At 42.1% G+C, this 20,849-nt stretch overlaps 1 non-coding gene across 1 annotated transcript; it reads left to right on the top strand.

The window, feature by feature from the left end:
- Positions 1-18,387: 18,387 nt before the first annotated feature.
- Positions 18,388-18,494, top strand: LOC145071706 (small nucleolar RNA R71). Its single transcript, XR_013690713.1, has one exon. It is a non-coding gene; the product is annotated as a small nucleolar RNA R71 (small nucleolar RNA).
- The last annotated feature ends 2,355 nt before the right edge of the window (positions 18,495-20,849 follow it).

The following is a 20,849-nucleotide window of genomic DNA, read 5'->3' as shown; positions in this document are numbered from 1 at the left end:
TAATGTTCACTAAATCATTAGGTAAACAAGTTCATGCAGCTAATGGTCACTAAACTACACTGAACATGAATTTAAGCAACTAAAGAAACAAACACAAGCATGCTAGGTAACTATAAATCAAACACAAGCAATTTACCAACTAAATAAATCCATAAAAATTAAGCTATTCATAAGTTAGAAGCTTCATCTAGCTAAACAAGAGTAGCTAGATTCAGCTGCTCATAATAGCAACTAACACATTAACACAAATCAAAGTATTAAGAAACATATTCTCAAGTAACAAATAATTAAACTAGATTATGGACCTTCACTCTTATGGTGTTGAAACCCTCTTTCCAGAACTTTTCTTCTGCTCAAAATCGCCTTCTGGAACACCTTTCTCTAGCCAAAAGTCTCTTTTCTTTGTAATGACCAAGAGAGCTTAAATAATCTTAAAAATCCCGCGCCATGTCGTGGATATACATGCCACAACGTGATCCCCAAGTTATCCGCATCGGTAAGGTCTACTTCTCTATGCGATATTTATCTTCAAGACTACTCATGCCACGTCGTGGATATCCATGCCACGACGTGGTTTTAGTAATTTCTGAGGATTTCTTCGTCTCTTGTGTTCCAAGTCTCCCATGTTCTATAGATTGTCGCTTTTGGTCCCTCTCTTCGAAAATACTTCTAATTGATTGAAAATAACAATTTAAAGTCATAAGTATCATTATTCTAAACATATTATCAACTTATTAATAAAAATGTACTCAAATATTTCTTGAAAATAGGTATAAATATGGCAATATCAATCACCATCGCCCACCACCACCACCAACAACCACTACCTACCACTCATCACCACCACTCGCCACTACCAACACTACCCACTTCCACCAACCACTACCTACCACCACCCGTCACCCGACACCACCCACCCACCACAAAAACCACCCACCACCAACCGCCACTTCCCACCACCACCCATCACTACGCACCACCACCCGCCGCCACCACCACCCACCACCCACCTACCATAACCACCACCACCACCCGCCACCACCATCACCGCCCAACCAACACCACCCACCTTCACCACCCACACTCACCCACCACCCACCAAACCCACCACCCATTACTACACACCACTACCACCCATCACCACCACCCTGCCTCCACCACCCGCCGCCACCACCCCTACCCCCGCCTACAAAGATTTGTTATTGTGTTTTTGATTCATTAGTTTTTCTCGTGTATATAATCACATGTGATTATATGTATCGAATACATATAATCACATGTGATTAAATACACGTGAAAAACTAGTGAATCGAGAATGAAAAAATGAATATTGTCTACGTAAATCATATGTGATTAGATACATATAATTACACATGATTATATGTATTTAATAAAATATTATTTACATGGGCCGTATTTATTTTCATGTTTTTGATTTAATAATTGACACCGTGTAATAAATCACATCTGATTATATGTAATTAATCACATATGATTTACATGGACAATATTTGTTTTTACGTGTTAATTCAATAGTTATTCTTGTGTATTTAATCACATGTGATTATATTTATTTAATCATATATGATTCGTATGGAAAATATTTATTCTTGCGTCGATCCAATAATTGTTCTAATATATTTAATCACATGTGATTATATGTATTTAATAACATATGATTTATGTGGACAAGATTCATTATTTCTTTCTCAATTCAATAATTGTACTCATGTACTTAATCACATGTGATTATATGTATCAAATCGCATATGATTTATATTGATAATATTCATGATTCAATATTTTTGCTTATGTAGTTAATGATATGTGATTGTATGTATTAATCACATATGATTAATGTGGAAAAAGAAAAACTATTTAATCAAAAACGCAAAAATGAATCGTGTGTATAGAAATCATATGTGACTAAATGTACAAGAACAACTATTGAACAAGAACGCGAAAATGAATATTGTTCATATAATTCATATCTAATTAGATACATATAATCTCATGTAATTAATCACACAAGAACAATAACTAAATCGAGAACATAAAAATAAATATTTTCCACATAAACTCTATGTGATTAGAATACATATAATCACATGTGATTATATGCATTTAATTACATATGATATATGTGGACAATATTTATCTTTGTGTTCTCGATTTAATAGTTGTTCTTGTGTATATAATCATATGTGATTATAAGTATTTAATCACATATGATTAATTTGGATAAAGATTTGCTTTTGCGTTCTTGGTTCAATATTTGTTATCGTGTATATATTTACATGTGATTGTATGTATCTAATCACATATGATTTAAATAGACAAGATTTGTTTTTTCCAAATAAAATCATATGTGATTAGAAACATATAATCACATCTGATTAAATGTATTTAATCACATATGATTAAAGTGAAAAAAAAACAATTATTGAATCGACAACTCCTAAAAGAATCTTAGCCACATAAATCATATGTGATTAGACACACATAATCACATGTTATTTAGGTATCTGTGAACAATAACATAAAACAAGTAATGCCTACATAATAAGAGAGTTAGTACTCACCTCCTTGATCTTGAAAATTAGCTAGCATGAGCAAGACAGATCCTTTCCTTTCCGAGAACCTTGATGTGTGTGAAACCAACTAGTTTTAAACCTACTTTTAATTATAAACTAAACACACAAAGGCAGTGGACCTATCAATTGTGGTATAGCTAAATAAGCAGGGTATCGAACACAGGGAACGGTAAATTAAAACTAAAAACTAATTCTATCTAAATTAATTAATAAGTAGGGGTTTTCTCTAGTTTTACAAGACTAGAAACTTACTATCACTTAATTTAAAAAACTACAAAAGAAAAGAATTAACTAGATTCAATAATGGGAAGGAACTTCTGTTTAGTTCAACTCAATTGATCCTATGGTTGATTTCATGGTAATAGTGTAATGGATTAATTCTTTTATTGGCTACCGACTCTAATGATTAGCTTCGCGTTCGCTACACTAACCCTTAGTAAAATAACTAACTCAAACATTGATCAGTTGTCTAATTTAATTAAATTCACTAGATTAATTATTCGGGTTAATTTAGACTTGCAATAATTAACTAATTTGGTCCTTTAGTTAATTTCTTGTTGATGGTTATCACACAAGCTCACACATGAATTTACTTAATTTTCTTATTAATTCTAGTTTCATGTTCATTAATCCTAGACATATGATGAAGTGGTCACGTAAACATATGAGGTTGATAATCAAAAGATGTTCATGCTATTTAATTACCTTCCTATTAACAGAAAATTAATTATCATTCACACGCAAGGTTCTTTAGCAAGCTAAAAATAACAAAAATCACCAATATTTAATTAATCCTACCAATAATCAAACCATAGTCTCAATTTTGTATCCCCTAACAGAAGTTTAAGAGTTTTAGCTCATGATTGAAGTAAATAACAGCAAATAAACGAATTCTAATTGTCTAGCCATAATGGAAAACAAAAGATTAAGTAGAATGATGAAATTTGCCTCAAATCTCCTTCAGGATTGGATTTTAGGTTGTATGTTTGTTCTCCAAGGTTCTTCTGGCTCTTTAATCGTAGCTAATCTCTCCAGAAGGGTTTCAGAATTCTCTCCTTTTCGATATGAGGAGTTATCTTTATATATGCGAAACGACTCGTCGAGTCAGGTGCCGACTCGCCGAGTCCATCTCTCAATCCTCGTATACGATAAGTCTCTGGGTCTCCGAGTCTTTATCTTCTCGAATATTCGCTCAGACTCGCCGAGTAGTCGACCCTACTCGCTGAGTAGGTGTTGTTTTTTGTGGGTTTCTTCTTTGTTCAATTCCCGAGCTCCCAACCGCTTCTCCTGCTTCTTTTTTCTTCCGAGCTTCACTTTTGGACTGAAAACATAATTCAAACACTTTTAAATACCTTTTGTCCATGAAATGCAATAAATTAGCTAATAAATGATAAAAAAATCTATACTTAATATGAACTAAATATGCAAATATCAAAATACCCCACACTTGACTTTTGCTTGCCCCCAAGAAAAACTGAATTTCAACACATTAGAATCACATATGACAACTCCAATCTAACCCAACCATTATGCCAAGACCACAACGAATACATTTGTGTCTAAAAATTTTCCTAAATACCCCCATACTCCAAATACTAACAATCCTCATAAACATTCGCCCACTTATCCCGAACAATGCTCATTTTATGCATCCCTCCGAATCCTTCCACAGAAAACCTCCTATCCTCAAGGTATTTTTAGTTGAGCAACCCAAGCATACATAATCTAGAAAAATTACAACTTTTTTTTTCGATACCACTATGGAGCTCTTTTTGGAATTCTTCACTTCTTTGATAATTTGTCTTTGATTCTTGAATTCACCACCTTTTTTTATTTTTGGTATCTTCAACTTTTTGAATCTTCGGAATTTTGATCTTTTGATCTTTACTTTAACGGATCCAAAATTCTTACAACTTTTCTTGTAATTCTCTTTTTTTTTTTTAAACATGTACCTTACTTTTTTTTTTCACTCAAAACCCTACATGCTTAAGCAGGGGCGCTCAACCTCAACCTTTATTGGCTAACGATAATAATTTTCCTGTAAACATTTCTGGTACATGATGCTAAACATATTGCATCCTTCAAACTAAGCAGGGTCGTGTTTTTGTCCCATGATTTCACTAGAATAAGGGAAGCCACAAATGCACTAGAACGTATATAGGCTCAACTAAATATTTGGGTCTTCATGCAATTATCCACACAACTCTAACATGGAATCCTAATTTAATTTTTACCAAAATTTCCTAAATTAACCCCTAAGTCACATTTTTGGTATGCAAATTTTAAAAATTAACCTATATATTAGGACTCTATATTTACTAAGATGACATTAACCCCCAACCCCACACTTAATTTATGCAATGTCCTCATTGCATATTATGCATGATAAAGAACAAAATAAAAAAGGAATTGGAACAAACTCCCCTGGGGTAGCAGTTGCTAGGTCGACATCTTCATTCTTCAACTCCATCTTCAATTGACTTTAGACATGGAAATAGCTCATCCATATCTTGGGCATCAAATCACATGTGGGCAGCTCCGAATAGGCAAGAAAAATAGTGTAAAGTCTTCAAGAATCGATATGGAAGAATAAATGGTCAAGTGGTATATTCAACAGCATCGAATCAGCAGCCTTTTCGGTATAAAAATGAGTGACTCATCGAGTCATATAAGCGACTCGACGAGTAGTCGCGAACAGCTTCGAAAGTGCGAAAATACAAGGCGACTCGTCGATTCAGTTAAATGCACTCGGCGAGTAGACCGCTGGGTGGAAAAAATTTACATTCTGCATTTGTTCCAGCTTTTGACAAATCTTCAAAACTTCTAGACTCATTTACTCGTGTCCCTAAGGACCGGACACGATACCTTAACTCTAACTCCACCCTTTCTTGACTCTTTTCCACTCTTTATTTTTCTTTCTCTCTCAAAATCTAGACCCTTTTATGCAAGCATTCCTAATCAAAAATCTGAAAGTAACCAAGGCAAATTAGACATCAAGCATAAAAAATAAAAGTCTTAACTCAAACACACCAAAGAAAACAAAATAAATTAAACTGTTCAACAAAGCATAAAAATAATAAAAAAAACTAATCCTCCACCTCAACATCATGATCATGAGCAGCTCCACTTCCACTAGCTCCACTCATCTGTAACATCCTGGAATATCAAGATTAAGTTGAAGGGTTAAAAGAGTAAATTGGAAAGGGGAACTCGGCGAGTCCATGGGTGGACTCGGTGAGTAGGGTCGCGACTTTGGTCGCGTGTTAAGTGGCCGACTCGGCGAGTCAGCGGATGGACTTGGCGAGTAGGCGCTGAGTGGAGAAAACCCTAAATCCGGAGGATGAGCCCTATATAAAGAACATTATACCCTCTCACCAACCTCTTTACCCTCTGTTGAAGTCCAAATAGCCCTAAGACGTGATTGTGAGGGATTAGAGTGCAATTGGAGCTTGGAGAAGTGGTTGTTGAAGAAATCTTAAAGGATAAGAGACTTGGATCAAAGGGATTTGAAAGGATCCGGATTAATCTTCTCTTGGAGCCTCCTTTTGAGGTATTATTTCATTGTTTGAGCTGCTATTATCTAGATTCATCATTTTTGGAGGTGGTAGAGATCATATCCTTTGGTGTATTGGAGTTTAGAGGTTAGATCTGAGGTTGCTACCTCAGATCTGGAATGGAGAAGGGTTGGAATGCATAAATGTCCCTGTTTGTGAGTGATTGATGGAGCTATCTTGTCCTAAACCCAAACCCTAGAGTGAAAATGCCTAGATCTCCTTGGATTCACGTAAAGATTGCCACTTTACGTGATGGATGGCCTTAAGAGGGGTAGATCTATGGTTTGGATCATCTGCATGGCTTGGAAAGCCTCTGTATGGATTCAGATCCGGTGGTACTCGGCGAGTCACATGGGTAGACTCGGCGAGTTGCTTGAAGATAGGCTGGAACTCGACGAGTTGGAAGAAAAACTCGGCGAGTTGGATGAAGATGGCCTGGAACTCGGCGAGTTGGAAGAACAACTCGGCGAGTAGGTTGAAGATAGTCGTAGACTCGGCGAGTCTGTTCTTGGACTCGACGAGTTTGGTCGTGGGGTATAAGTTTCTTTTGGTAGAGCTGTGACTCGGTGAGTTGTGTGTGAGTGGACTCAGAGTTGTTGGACTCAGCGAGTCTCGGGGTGACTCGACGAGTTGAGTCGCGGATTGGGGAATTTCTGAGCATGGGGACTCGGCGAGTCATCGGGTTGACTCGGCGAGTAGAGTCAGTCAGGGGTTGACTTTGACTTTGACCAAGGGTTGACCAGTGATTTCCAGGGGCATTTTGGTAATTGTTGGATATTGTTTTGAGTTCAGTGCCTTGGTGGTTGTCCAGTGGTGGAGATCGTAGCAGTGACCGGAGCAGCTTGGGTTATCTGTTCAGTCGGCATTTTCGAGGTGAGTTATCCTCACTATATCGACAGGGATTAAGGCACCAAGGCTGGCCCTTTATCGGATTGAGATCCGGGTATTTGTTGTTATGTTATTGCTTTGATATGTTTGCATCCTGGTAGCTAGGATGGTATATGTTAGAGACCTGGTTAAGGTCGGTACCCTGATAGGTAAGGTGATGCTATGCTAGTGACCGGTTAGGTCAGTATCCTGGTTAGGATGATGATATGTTATGTGATCTGTTTGATCGGCTTGTTGACTATGAATGCTTATATGATTGTATGTTTATGTGCACATGGTTGTTTGGAATGGAGTTGGGTTGAGGCGGGTCCTGCTTTGTGCTGTAGGCCAAGATACCCAGGGCGGACCGGTTGTCTCGAAGGCCGAGCGAGCGGTCCTGATAGGCTGTAGGCCCTAAGAGGGCGGACCAGACGTTCCGAGGCTCGGAGAGTGGACCAGGCCGATTGAAGGCCCGGTGCGGGCGGACCAGTCATATTGTAGACTTAGAGAGTGGACTAGGTGGATTGAAGGCCCGGTGCGGGCGGACCAATCACACTGCAGACTCGATGTATGTGGCTAGATTCAGAGAGTGGACCAGGTGGATTGAAGGCCCGATGCGGGCGGACCAATCACACTGCAGACTCGAGGTATATGGCTAGACTCGGAGGGTGGACCAGATGGACTGTTGGCCGGTGCGGCGGACCAGTCACACAGTAGACCCGAAGTGCATGGCTGTTCTGTGATCGGATATGTTATGGCATGTTATGCGTGTATGGTATATGTGGTTGGTATTTTGGGGATATCTCACTAAGCTTTCGGGATTACAGTTGTGGTTTAATGTTTTTCAGGTTCTTCAGGAGACCGTGGCAAGGTGAAGGCATGATCATACCGCTCCTCATGTTTTTGTCGTGATGTGATTCTGGGAATACTTTAAATAAATTGTATTGAAAACCTGTTTGTAATAACTTTAATGGAATCGGGTTGTTTTTGAAAAATTTAAATTGGTTCGAATTTTTCGGTCGTTACAAGTTGGTATTAGAGCCTTGGTTTGAGTGAATTGGAGGAACACTCGTGTGACTCCAGTCTCAAATCGAGGAGGGTTTTCTAAAGAGACTTTAAAATGGTTTTCAAAACGAGTAAAGGAGGACGCGGAGGTACGATCAGCTGGAGCCAGTAAGTAACCCCAAAATACCATACATGATAATTGTTTTGAGCTTTGTTAGAACAGCATGCTAGTGCTAGGCTAGGGATCTTCAGGATTTCATGATAATGCTGCCTGATTTGTGATGCCTGTAGCCTAGGGTTTCCTTATGGGAGATTTCCAGTGTTCCTCTAGTGGTGAGGGTTGAGCGCTTGTCTGTATGTTTTCTCTAGGGCGTGGTGGTAGTACTTCATACAAATATGGGTAGGTGTAGAAGGTAGTATGGTCCCGTACTACTGGAAGCACATGACCCATATGCGTATCAGGGAAACCATGACCTCTAGGGTTGGGTTGAGACTTGGTTCCCAGGTTAGTAGTAAGTGTCTGAGATTTCTGTGGTGTTTTTCAGTATGGAAATTCCGAGACATGCTGGGAGTGGATCCGGGTCCGGATCGGGAGCAGGAGAGGGAGTTCCGGGCAGGTCAGTACCGCCCGAGGTTATTGGTCAGATGAGCATGTGCGAGTTGGATGCGAGGATTCGTGAGATCCTGCATGATGAGGTTGTTGCGTTGTTCCGGGCCGAGTTGCCGGAATTGTTTGGGTCGATCAAGACCGCCATGGTTGAGTATTTTGATGAGCGCTATGCAGCTCTCACAGAGACGGCTGCCGCGGCAGCTACAACCGCTGTAGCAGCGGCAGGGGGAGGAGCTGGTCGGGGTTTTCAGTATCGGGACTTCGATAATACGAAGCCTCCCACCTTTGATGGAGTTCAGGACCCGATTGTTGCTATGAGATGGTTATCGGACGTGGAGGGGTGTTTCTTCACGTGTTCATGCCCTGCTGATCAGAGGGTGAGGTGTGCTCTGAACCTGTTGAGGCTCGGGGCAAAGGATTGGTGGAGATTGACCACGAGGTCAAATTCGGATGCACAGAGGGCTGCGGTTTCATGGGATCAGTTCAGGGAGATGTTCAGCACTCGTTATGTTCCGCGAGTTGAGAGGGAGAGATTGGCTCATGAGTTCCTTGAGCTGAAGTAGGGTTCGGAGTCGGTGACTGAGATCACCAGGATGTTCACTGAGAGGGCGATGTTCTGCCCTGAGTTTGCTTTGGAGCAGGCTCAGATGTCTCGATATCTGAGCATGCTCAAGAGGGATATCAGACAGTTTGTGTCTACGCAGAGGTGCGAGACTTTGTTGGAGTTGTAGGAGGCCGCCAGGCGGTGTGAGTTAGAGATTGAGTTGCAGTTGCGTGAGCTAAGGCAGGCTCCGGTGCAGTTGCAGCCGGCGCCAAAACGGTCCAAGACCGTCGATTCTAGAGTGGGAGACCTGAGTAGCCACACTTGTGGGAAGTGTGGGAGGAGCCACACCGGAGTTTGTAGGTCTAGTGGTGCATGCCGCAAGTGCGGAAAGGAGGGGCACTATGCGAGGGATTGTCGGCAGTCAGCGCCGGTTCGGTATTTGAGGATTTGTTATCATTGTCATCAGGTTGGACATTTGAGGGTCAAATGTCCACAGCTCGCTGCAGGACCGGTGCAGGATCCAGCAGCGGCCACTTTGAGGATCACGAGTGGAGGTCAGGGTGGAGCAGAGCCCCCAAGGGCTCAGGGTCGTGCTTTTCAGCTTACAACAGAGGCGGTCAGAGTAGTGTCGGATGCAGCTGCGGGTATGTTTCTTTCTTGATGCCTTGTGTATCTTATGGTTATTGTGGAGTATTGTGTATCTGCTAGTCTCATTGTGTGGTTTTCGGTGCGGTATTCGTTGTTTTTGAGGGTTGTGGTTTGGTTATGGGTTATTGTTTGGGAATTTCGTTGGTTATCATTCATGGGGGTTATTAGTGGAAATCCGGCGTCTGATTTATGGGATGGGTAGCATCTACATTCTGAGGAATGGTTAGCTGCAGATTGAGTTTCTTTTGAGCTCGGGTCGATCAGCGTTGATATGTGTTTTTGTGATGGGTGTTTGCGCTTGCGGGACGCAGTTCGCGTGTAAGTGATTGTTTTGTGTAAGGTTGTTGAGGGAGGTCGATAATGGCGACCGGTGATTATTAGTCAGTACTAAGTGGGGGAGAATTGGAAAATTCTCCAGAAGATCGATGAGCATGTGCGGTTGTTTAGCTGTTAAGGATTCAACAGTGTTCTGTCAGCCAAGAGCGTAGGCTGGTATGAGTAAGTGACAGGCATGCGGGGCGGGATACAGACCAAGGGTATTTGATTGTGAAGGGCCTGGGATCAGGCCGGGATCGAGTTTGTATGATGGAGATAGAGTTCGGAACCCCTAGAGGGCTAGAACAGTATGCATGGGAGGATTTCCCAGAGAGATAACTCGGAATGAGGAATGCTGGTTGAGCGGTCCGGATAGACTAAAGGCCGGTCGGCGTACCAGTCAGGCCGAAGGCTCAGAGAACGGTCCAGCCAGACTGAAGGCACTGGAGGGCGGTCCAGATTTGCTGAAGGTTCTGAGAGTGGTCCAGATTGGCTGAAGGCCTGGTGAGGCGGTCCAGTCATGCTGAAGACTCTGCAGGTATTGTTAGATCGGTTCGAGGATATGGATTGTGTATGTTGCGGTGTGATAACATTAGGAGGTCTGGCCCTGGGCATTGATCTTGATTAGTGGAGATAGTGCATGGGCTTGAGAGTCCCTGCGAACAGAGTCAGAGCATGTGTGTTGGATGGATAGCGGTTACGCTATGAAGGAGTGGTGTAGCATTGGGCAAGCATCGTGGCACTTGTGGTAGTGTCAAGGCAGCCAAGTGGTTTTTCTTGGTAAGGAAAGGGAAGAATGTAGCTCCGAGAGGGAGTGTAAGTTCATGGAAGTGAAAGCAGCAGTGCAGAGTTGTGATTGGAGTAATCCAAGTATGGTCATTGAGCAGCGTGTTTGCGGCAGTGGAATGGAATCACATTCGGATTGGATGTATGCTGAGGTCACCGAAGGAATTCCGAGGGTGTAGAGCCAAGAGGCTCGGAAGGGATGCAGGGATGGAGTCTTGGATTCCTAGTTGATTTTGATCAAGGAATGGAGTATGTAATGGTGGTTCACCGTGGGGGGTGTTGGAGGTGTCGTTAGTGTGACGGGTTTCCCTAACCCGAGAGTACTAGAGCTAGTGCAGCATGTGCATGCGATTGTAAGAAGAGGACTCATGGAAGTTGCTCTGAGGCTGAAGAGTGTGTCTTCCTGTCAGCGTGGAATGGATAGGGTTGGACTCGGATCAGGAATCCGGTGGTTCATAATTATTCTAGCTCATATGGGTCGAACAATTGTTGTGATTTGGAGCAGTGATGCATCATGGGTAGTACTCAGTTGTTAAGTGTGGTTATCAGAGAGTAAAGCCGGTGGCCGGCTTGAGGCGGTGGTCAGTACACCGCAAGAAAGGACAAAGTGAGTTCGAGTTTCGATGGTGGTGCCTTGAGGAACCTGGTTTGGTTAATGCCAGGTGGTGCGTTGAGGGAGTGGCTCAAAAGTCGAGTTGCTGCAGGCTTCGAGGACGAAGCCTAATTTAAGTGGGGGAGAATTATAACATCCCGGAATATCAAGAGTAAAGTTGAAGGGCTAAAAGAGTAAATTGGAAAGGGGAACTCGGCGAGTCCATGGGTGGACTCGGCGAGTAGGGTCGCGACTTTGGTCGCGTGTTAAGTGGCCGACTCAGCGAGTCAGTGGATGGACTCGGGGAGTAGGCACTAAGTGGAGAAAATCCTAAATCCGGAGGATGAGCCCTATATAAAGAACTTCATACCCTCTCCCCAACCTCTTTACCTTCTGTTGAAGTCCAAATAGCCCTAAGACGTGATTGTGAGGGATTAGAGTGCAATTGGAGCTTGGAGAAGTGGTTGTTAAAGAAATCTTGAAGGAGAAGAGACTTAGATCAAAGGGATTTGCAAGGATCCGGATTAATCTTCTCTTGGAGCCTCCTTTTGAGGTATTATTTCATTGTTTGAGCTGCTATTATCTAGATTAATCATTTTTGGAGGTGGTAGAGATCATATCCTTTGGTGTATTGGAGTTTAGAGGTTAGATCTGAGGTTGCTACCTCAGATCTGGAATGGAGAAGGGTTGGAATGCATAAATGTCCCTGTTTGTGAGTGATTGATGGAGCTATCTTGTCCCAAACCCAAACCCTAGAGTGAAAATGCCTAGATCTCCTTGGATTCACGTAAAGATTGCCACTTTACGTGATGGATGGCCTTAGGAGGGGTAGATCTATGGTTTAGATCATCTGCATGGCTTGGAAAGCCTCTGTATGGATTCCGATCTGGTGGTACTCGGCGAGTCACATGGGTAGACTCGGCGAGTTGCTTGAAGATAGGCTGGAACTCGACGAGTTGGAAGAACAACTCGGCGAGTTGGATGAAGATGGCCTGGAACTCGGCGAGTTGGAAGAACAACTCGGCGAGTAGGTTGAAGATAGTCGTAGACTCAGCGAGTCTGTTCTTGGACTCGACGAGTTTGGTCGTGGGGTATAAGTTTCTTTTGGTAGAGCTGTGACTCGGTGAGTCAAGGGATGACTCGGTGAGTTGTGTGTGAGTGGACTCAGAGTTGTTGGACTCAGCGAGTCTCGGGGTGACTCGACGAGTTGAGTCGTGGATTGGGGAATTTCTGAGCATGGGGACTCGGTGAGTCATCGGGTTGACTCGGCGAGTAGAGTCAGTCAGGGGTTGACTTTGACTTTGACCAAGGGTTGACTAGTGATTTCCAGGGGCATTTTGTTAATTGTTGGATATTGTTTTGAGTTCAATGCCTTGGTGGTTGTCCAGTGGTGGAGATCGTAGCAGTGACCGGAGCAGCTTGGGTTATCTGTTCAGTCGGCAGTTTCGAGGTGAGTTATCCTCACTATATCGACAGGGTCTAAGGCACCAAGGCTGGCCCTTTATCGGATTGAGATCCGGGTATTTGTTGTTATGTTATTGCTTTGATATGTTTGCATTCTGGTAGCTAGGATGGTATATGTTAGAGACCTGGTTAAGGTCGGTTCCCTGATAGGTAAGGTGATGCTATGCTAGTGACCGGTTAGGTCGGTATCCTGGTTAGGATGATGATATGTTATGTGATCTGTTTGATCGGCTTGTTGACTATGAATGCTTATATGATTGTATGTTTATGTGCACATGGTTGTTTGGAATGGAGTTGGGTTGAGGCGGGTCCTGCTTTGTGCTGTAGGCCAAGATACCTAGGGCGGACCGGTTGTCCCGAAGGCCCAGCGAGCGGTCCTGATAGGCTGTAGGCCCTAAGAGGGCGGACCAGACGTTCCGAGGCTCGGAGAGTGGACCAGGCCGATTGAAGGCTCGGTGCGGGCGGACCAGTCATATTGTAGACTCAGAGAGTGGACTAGGTGGATTGAAGGCCCGGTGCGGGCGGACCAATCACACTGCAGACTCGATGTATGTGGCTAGATTCAGAGAGTGGACCAGGTGGATTGAAGGCCCGATGCGGGCGGACCAATCACACTGCAGGCTCGAGATATATGGCTAGACTCGGAGGGTGGACCAGGTGGACTGTTGGCCGGTGCGGCAGACCAGTCACACAGTAGACCCGAAGTGCATGGCTGATTTGTTATCGGATATGTTATGGCATGTTATGCGTGTATGGTATATGTGGTTGGTATTTTGGGGATATCTCACTAAGCTTTCGGGCTTACAGTTGTGGTTTAATGTTTTTCAGGTTCTTCAGGAGACCGTGGCAAGGCGAAGGCGTGATCGTACCGCTCCTCATGTTTTTGTCGTGATGTGATTCTGGGAATACTTTAAATAAATTGTATTGAAAACCTTTTTGTAATAAATTTAATGGAATCGGGTTGTTTTTGAAAAATTTAAATTGGTTCGAATTTTTCGGTCGTTACATCATCCTTGCGTTAATCACCTCATCCTAAGATGGAATGTATGGGAAATTACCCCCATCGATATGCGGAATATGGAAATGGTAAAAAAAGTTGGATATGTGATTCATTGCTAAAGTTGATACCCCGCACCATTTGATCTTGCAACCGCCTCATCTCAACATTGTACCAATCCATTGGTACTTCATCATTGTCTACCGGAATCATTGTACCGAACCCTCCTTCCCGGCGCCTCGGGACCAACCACCGGATCATCATGCGGAATAGCATAATGACCACCCCCGTAATCCTCAATAATCCTAGCCCTCCGGAAAAGAATGGGATTATATGGAGGGGTAGGAATCACCGTCATCAAATTCCATGCGCCATGGGTCATCGACCCAAATGAGTTGGCTAGCCGGGTGACGAACATGCCACCATTAATTTTGGAGGTTTTGCGATCCTTGACCGCACCCTCCGACAAATAAGAAGCCAAACACCACTGAATATTGCAAAAGGTGTCTGGTGTGATAATGCTCCAAATGTAAAAGACATCAAGGTTGGAAACCTTGTCGTCGTCCTTCCGTTGGTTGATGGTGGTGGAGATAAGACGGTGAATGAGACGGTGCTTGGGCGACCTAATACTTCCTTCTTGGGCCGACTTCGGAATGTATAACTTGTTGGCGATTGTATTCCACCAACCCGTACTCGTAACACCATCGGGGAACACCTTATGAGAGTGTTCCAAAAAGGCGCGAAAAATAGCAGTCGAGACCAATGACCGGTCATAGATCCCCAACTGACAGGCAAGATCAATAACGGAGCACTGATGGAACTTGCCCCCAAGGCAAAAACTGAAACTCGTCGGGTGGTAGCAATCGTCTCCTCCACGAAAAGATACCGTGGAGAAAAACTCCCAGCAAAGCTCCCGGTACACCGGCTCTTGAATTCTAAAGACCCGGCTCCATCCATCACAAATCATCGTCTCCCCTTCGTATGTAAATTCCTTCAAAAGATAAGGTGCTAACTCCTCCTCATACCGAACACTTTGCAACCAATCCCAATCAACCCTGTTTGGTACATAAATCTCCTTCTTTCTGACTTCAGCCAACTTCTTCTTCCATCTTGACATTGTTGAAGCCGATTCAATTCGAGGAAAATTTAACCAAGGAAAATATCCTTGGTGTCCACTTGAGCTTTGACCTCTGTGAAACATTGTCCATGCAAAACAAAGAACACACAACCCAGAAAACATAGAAAATCATCAAAACAGATTACACATGGGTCCCCGACTGGACTCATCGAGTCCATGAACGACTCGGCGAGTCGCATGAACTGCGCGAGTCATTCGATGGGTCGGTCAAAATTTGACCATAAAAGCTCAAAATTTCTTCAAGGGTTTTGTCCAGGGATGTTTCTAAGATGTATTAGGGCAAGAATAATCATCCAAAACAATATAATTATTACTAAATCAAAACCCTAGAAATTTACTAAACTTCAAAATCGGGTATTCTATGAAATGGACACCCTAGATCATCTAAAAATCATGGCTTTAACAGAATTAAGGAAGAAATTAAGTACCTTTTGTGATGGAAATTGTAAATCTTGAAGAAAGAGTGGAGAGGTTGATGAATGCGTGAGAGAGAACACAAATGGAGGCGCACGACGAGTGAGGGGGGGGGGGAACTGATTTCATTAGTGTTAAAAACCCTAGTTACCAGTTGTAAAAATTCATTTTGAATTAATAATTTTTTTTTCTGTAAATAAACCCGACTCGTCGAGTCAGGGTCAGACTCGGCGAGTCTGGTCGCGATTTTTAAACTCATCTGGAAACTGAATCGACTCGTCGAGTCAAGGTCAGACTCGGCGAGTCAATTGCAAACAATTCAAAAATTATATAATTTACCATTCATTTAGAAAAGAAAATTCATTCCACCCCACACTTAGTCCATACGCACTCTCAAGCAGACATGTTTGATGATTTGGAAGATTAAAATCCTAAAAACAAAAATCAAACAAAACTAAAACGAAAGAGATGAAAGAAAGGAAACTCTAATAACGGGCTGCCTCCCGCCAAGCGCTTCTTTTTAAGGAGTCGTTAGCTGGACTCCTTCCCATCTACGTCTCTTCATTTTCCTGCATTGGGAAGGCACGCATAACCTTTTGTGGTTTGTACTTCGTCTTGTAAGCGTGGATCTTCTTTTTGTAAGCCCGTCTTAATTCTTCTCTCTTCTTTCTTATAGCATCATCCTCAGCTGCATGAAATTCCCTTCTCCTCCTTTTCTTCTTCACCCCATTCTCTTGCACCTTCTCTTGCACTTCCTTTTCCTTAAACTTCATTACTTCATATTTGGTGAAAAATTGTGCTCTAGGTTTGGTAATGAATGGGTTATCAGCATCATCTCTCCTATCCCTTGCCTTTTCCTTTTCTCTAAAGCTTGCCTCATCTTCAAGTGGAATATCTTCTTCTTCTTGCATTATCGTATCAAGGCATGCTACAAGAACGTGTTGAAATTCACCATCCATTTCTCCTTCTGCTGCTTGTTCTTCTAAAGAATGAGGTAAAATCTCCATGTGCAGATCATGCAGGGAACTGGTAACAAGCAGATCAAAATCGTCCAAGTTGCTGGTAATTTCGATTGGACTCGTTGAGTCTGGGAAAGCGACTCGGAGAGTCGGATCGTATTCCACACTTCCCACTGTGTTTTCCGAGTCGACTCCTTTCAGCAGCTTTTCTATCTTCTCCAAGTCTTTGTCAAAGTCTTCATTACCTCCATAGGGTACAAACAACTTGCTTGGATCTTCTTCTTGCAAAAGTGAAAGTTCTTTTTGTAGCATCTCATCATCCAAATCAATGAATGAGATCTCTTCTTTTCTTTCCTCTTTTTGCTTGATCTCTGGTAAAGCTTTAAATACCGCTGACTCGTCTTCTACCCTCAACGTTAGTGTGGACTCACATACATCAATTAATGCACATGCGGTATTCAAAAATGACCTCCCCAAAATGATTGGAATTTCGGGGTCTTCTTCCATATCAAGTACCACAAAGTCCACGGGAAAGATAAATTTGTCGACCTTAATGAGAAGATCTTCACAAACGCCTCTTGGATGAATAGTCGTCTTGTCCGCCAAATGGATCTTCATATTTACAGGCCTTGGCTCCGGTAAATTCAGCTTCTTGAAGAAAGAGAAGGGCGTCAAATTGATACTTGCACCCAAATCGGTCAACGCTTTAGTGGCAAGTACATTCCCAAATTGGCAAGGAATTATGATGCTCCCCGGATCGCCCTTCTTTTCTGGTAGCTCACTCAATACTATCTCCGCGACTTCAGCTAAATCTTTTCTAGCAGCAAAGAGACCTTTTAGCAAGTTAAAATACTTGGGAGTTTGAAGCATTGTTTCTACAAAAGAAACGTTGACTTGAAGGGCTCGAACATGCTCCAAGAAGGCTCTATATGCTTTAACCTTTTCACCAGGCATGGCTCTGATTGGGTATGGCAAAGGGGGATTGTATGGCTTTAAGGGAATAATAGTTTTGTCATCAGCGCATGGACTCGTCGAGCCCATTAGAGTGACTCGGCGAGTCTGGTCGGGTTTAGCTGGAGCCAACTCTTCTGCCTTTTCTGTATTCACCTTGGAGATCCTCTATGCAGGTGTGAAAATTTCTTCATAGCTGGAAGTCACAACACTCACATTCTCCATTCTCGGATTATTTTCAGTGTTACTTGGAAGTTGACCCAGCCTTCTTTCGTTCACTTGATGTGCAAGTTGCCCTAGCTGTTTCTCAATGTTGAGAATAGATGCCTGTTGATTCCTTAACATATTTCTGGTCTCTTGTATTGCAGCATCATGATCATTGTGTCTTTTTTCGGACGCGGCTATGAATCAAGTGAACAATTCTTCTAAATCGGCTTTCTTTTCCATTACCGGTTCTTCCTTTTGATAAAATCCCCTCTCCTTCTGCTTGTATTTCTCCTCCTTCGCCTTCTTGTATTCTTCATACGGGAGCCAATCCTTCTTCGGTTTCCGCCAATTCTCGTCGTATCGATCGCCACTTGAGTAGAACACTTGAGCCTTCTTGTTTCCATTTTCATCTAAGTCACAATCTTTTGTGAGATGAGGTCCTCTACAATTCTCACATCCAACTCGAATAACATGGATTGTTTGATCCATTTTTGTCATCTTTCTATCTAGACTATCGATCTTAGCCATCAACGCCACCATGCTATCATTTGCCGAGTTCACTACCCCCCGACTTACTTCATTTCTTGGATTGTGGTATTCTCTAGAATGCTTAGAGAATTCTTCTATTAATTCCTTGATCACCGGAGGTGGCTTCTTCGTGAGCGGGCCTTGTGAATCGAGCAATTGTCTTGTAGTGACATTGACTCCATCATAGAAGATGGAGACCTCTTGTTGGCTATTGAGGTTATGGTGTGGGCAATTTCTAAGAAGGCCTTTGTACCTTTCCCAAGCCTCATAAAGGGATTCTCCGGGTTGTTGCTCGAAGTTGGCAATGGCTTTCTTTAGCTTGGCTATTTTGGAAGGTGGGAAAAAGTGGTCTATGAACTCTTCTTTCATCTTGGCCCATGTGGTGACCGATCCGAGAGGAAGTGACTTGAGCCAATCCTTTGCAGCACCCTTGATTGTGACTGGAAGCATGCGAAAAAGCTGGGTCTCGCGTGGAACATTTGGTACATTGAAGTAGTCAGCCACATCATTCACTCGTCCAAGTGCTTGTAGGCATCTTCGTGGTCTTTTCCATAAAAAGGAATCTCCTTGAGTTGAGCGAGAATATGGCCCTTTAGCTCGAAAGTAGCGGTAGCGGGAATTGTGAGCTGCACAAGTCTCGGGCCAGTGTCATTGCGCATCCTCTTCTTCCATTCCCCCATGGGGACTTCATCGATATTAGCCATAGTGATAGCTAAATCATCTTCAAAATCGGATTCGTGCTCGTATGTGGGTTCTTCTTCTTCCTCGGTCTCGTACTCGGTGCCTTCTTTAATTGGGCCTTCGATTGTCAAAGAGGCGCTGGATGCTCCTGATTTGCTGCTCCTCTTCTTGCTGAAAACGGATTTGAGGTTCTTTAGTGGCGAATTCTTTGAAGAAGCGGATTCACCAATGACTTTTCCTTTGCTCCTCCTTAATGCGGATTCCGGGTCTTCGAGAGGAGGGACCAGAGGTGTATCAGATCCTCGGGTCATGAAACAACTGTAAATAAATAAAAACGCATAAAAAGAACAAAAAATAAATGAAAATTAAAACTGTGAATCAGCGATGAACTCGCCGAGTCGACATGAGTGCACTCGGCGAGTTGAAGGCAAAACTAGAAAAATTTGCTAATTACTTTTAAAAACGGATTTTTATTAAAACTTATACTAATTACTAAATTACCTAAGAATTAACTCTGTGTAAGATAAATCTTACACAAAAGATCGATAAAAATAGAATTTAATGTTAATTTTAGAACCGTTCCCCGGCAACGGCGCCAAAAACTTGATGTGTGTGAAACCAACTAGTTTTAAACCTACTTTTAATTATAAACTAAACACACAAAGGCAGTGGACCTATCAATTGTGGTATAACTAAATAAGCAGGGTATCGAACACAGGGAACGATAAATTAAAACTAAAAACTAATTCTATCTAAATTAATTAATAAGTATGGGTTTTCTCTAGTTTTACAAGACTAGAAACTTACTAACTATCACTTAATTTAAAAAACTACAAAAGAAAAGAATTAACTAGATTCAATAATGGGAAGGAACTTCTGTTTAGTTCAACTCAATTGATCCTATGGTTGATTTCATGGTAATAGTGTAATGGATTAATTCTTTTAATGGATACCGACTCTAATGATTAGCTTCGCGTTCGCTACACTAACCCTTAGTAAAATAACTAACTCAAACAGTGATCAGTTGTCTAATTTAATTAAATTCACTAGATTAATTATTCGGGTTAATTTAGACTTGCAATAATTAACTAATTTGGTCATTTAGTTAATTTCTTGTTGATGGTTATCACACAAGCTCACACATGAATTTACTTAATTTTCTTATTAATTCTAGTTTCATGTTCATTAATCCTAGACATATGATGAAGTGGTCACGTAAACATATGAGGTTGATAATCAAAAGATGTTCATGCTATTTAATTACCTTCCTATTAACAGAAAATTGATTATCATTCACACACAAGGTTCTTTAGCAAGCTAAAAATAACAAAAATCACCAATATTTAATTAATCATACCAATAATCAAACCATAGTCTCAATTTTGTATCCCCAAACAGAAGTTTAAGAGTTTTAGCTCATGATTGAAGTAAATAACAGCAAATAAACGAATTTTAATTTTCTAGCCATAATGGAAAACAAAAGATTAAGTAGAATGATGAAATTTGCCTCAAATCTCCTTCGGGATTGGATTCTAGGTTGTATCTTCGTTCTCCAAGGTTCTTCTGGCTCTTTAATCGTAGCTAATTTCTCCAGAAGGGTTTCAGAATTCTCTCCTTTTCGATATGAGGAGTTATCTTTATATATGCGAAACGACTCGTCGAGTCAGGTGCCGACTCGCCGAGTCCATCTCTCAATCCTCGTATACGATAAGTCTCTGGGTCTCCGAGTCTTTATCTTCTTGAATATTTTCTCAGACTCGCCGAGTAGTCGACCCTACTCGCTGAGTAGGTGTTGTTTTTGGTGGTTTTCTTCTTTGTTCAATTCCCGAGCTCCCAACTGCTTCTCCTGCTTCCTTTTTCTTCCGAGCTTCACTTTTGGACTGAAAACATAATTCAAACACTTTTAAGTACCTTTTGTCCATGAAATGCAATAAATTAGTTAATAAATGATAAAAAAATCTATACTTAATACGAACTAAATATGCAAATATCAAA

This window comes from Lactuca serriola, chromosome 8 (genome assembly GCF_051521515.1).
Source record: "Lactuca serriola cultivar US96UC23 chromosome 8, Lser_US96UC23_V15, whole genome shotgun sequence".
In the NCBI taxonomy this organism is placed as follows: Eukaryota; Viridiplantae; Streptophyta; class Magnoliopsida; order Asterales; family Asteraceae; genus Lactuca; species Lactuca serriola.
The sequence above is the reverse complement of the archived record's forward strand: the minus strand, read 5'-3'. Positions and strand labels throughout refer to the sequence as shown.